Consider the following 1,844-nt stretch of genomic DNA (forward strand, 5'->3'; position numbering starts at 1 on the left):
AGGTGTGAAGAGAAGCCACAGCCAGCCTGGACCCCCACGGTTTCGGGAAGCCCAAAGAGCCACCGAGGTTGGGAAAGCCGTGCTGGGAGCCCAGAGAGCGCTGGGGCTGGGGGCACTGGGCTGCCCCGTCACAGGCGGCTGAGCTGCACTGCACCGAGCACCACGCGCTGAGCGCTGTGTGTGCCCCCGCGCATCGAACACCGTGCACCGAGCGCTCTGCCTGGCTGCAGGGCTGTGACCGGGGTGGGGGGCAGCACGGCTGTGGGGTGCCCCAGCCCAGCCCCTCTCCACCGCGCAGGATGGTGCTGGGAGGAGCTGTGCCTGGCCAGAGGGGGGGACAGCCCCCAGGGCTGCGCGGCGAGAGCATCCCTGTCCTCTGCGTGCCCCGCCAGCCGCCAGCACCGCCGCGCTGCCTCCGCCGCAGACACAACAGTCTCCCCTGCGGGAGCTGAGCGCTGCCAAGGCCTGATAAGGTGCCGCGGCCCGAGCGGGGATGGGCACCTGTTTGGGTTTGGTCCCCGCTTGGACACTGTGTCAAGGCTGGCGCCTCTGCCCCGAGTCATGGCCACCGCGCAGCAGTGCAGGGCAGGGCAGGGGATCTGGGGCACTACCGCATGCCGATGCCTTCCAGAGCCCCCAGTAACCACTGGGAGGGGAGAGGAGGGGCTGGGGAGCATGGGGGACACAGACCCTGCCTGCCTGCCCCAAGTGCTACTGGCCTGCGCGTGTCCTGCCGGCACGCTCAGCGCTGCCCGGCTCACCTGCATGGGAGAGAAAATATGGCCACAGGAGCCCCCACAGCCAGTGCCACCAGTGCTGGCACTTAAGCCTCAAAATGCCAGCTTAAGAGCTAGATGTGCTCACCTGTGAGATGAGTTGGGGGTTCTCAGCCCAGGCCCTGCATTACAGGCTGCCTCTGCTCCTCTCGAGGGGGCTGCGATGTGCTGAGCCCTTTCCGTGCGTGGCTGGGCTGCAAGCATGCTGGGCAAGTGGCTTTTTGTCCACTCACTGCTCTCCGCCTTCCTCCTCCTTGCCTGTTTAATCAGAGCAAATGAAACAAGTGACATCCAGTACCGCACACGCACTGCACCCTGTGCCTGCTCCGGTCCCTCTCTGCCGCGTTAAGTTCCGGGGCACAACCAGAGCTGAGCCCCAGCGGGACCCCCCTCACCCCTCCGTGTCAGAGGAGCCTGCTGAGCCCTGCTGCCAGTGCCTGGGGAGGGGGCTGCCCCACGGCTGGGGCAGGAGCTGCAGGAGCTGCAGGAGCTGCGGGCTGCTGCTGCTGCTGCCCTGCAGGATCTCTCCGGGGCAGCCCAGGTGTCTTGCGTCCCCTTGCCTCCTGGGACCCCTTTGAAGCTTTGGCCACCCCCAAGGGGCTGCCCCACATCCCCCCCCGCTGCACACATGGCCCTGCAGTGGGGCCCAGGAGCTGCTAATGTCCAAGTATTTAACAACCGTTAATTGCCATGTACACGGTGCAGAGTGCAGTCGCAAACCCCAACGGCTCCCGCTGCTCGGCCGTGTCCTCGGGACGTGGTTGCTCCCTGCACGTTGTGCTCGCCCTGCGGTGCCGCACGAGGCTGGGCTGGCTCCCCCTGCCCCACAGGGTGAAGGTCACCTTCCTGACGGGCTGCACCATCTCCCCGTTGGTGCTGGCGGTGGGGATGGTTGTGGTCGTCTCGGTGGTCTTTGTGCAGCACAGGGCGGCGGTTTTGCCGGCATTGAGCAGGGCCGGCATGGTGCCACAGCCAGCACCCAGCCGCTGCTGTGCCCGTGTGTCCCTGGGCACGCGGGATGCAGCGTCCAGCCGCTCCTCATCCCACGGCATCAGTTCAGCAAGTCTC

This window comes from Charadrius vociferus, unplaced genomic scaffold (assembly GCF_000708025.1).
Source record: "Charadrius vociferus isolate BGI_N301 unplaced genomic scaffold, ASM70802v2 scaffold1677, whole genome shotgun sequence".
In the NCBI taxonomy this organism is placed as follows: Eukaryota; Metazoa; Chordata; class Aves; order Charadriiformes; family Charadriidae; genus Charadrius; species Charadrius vociferus.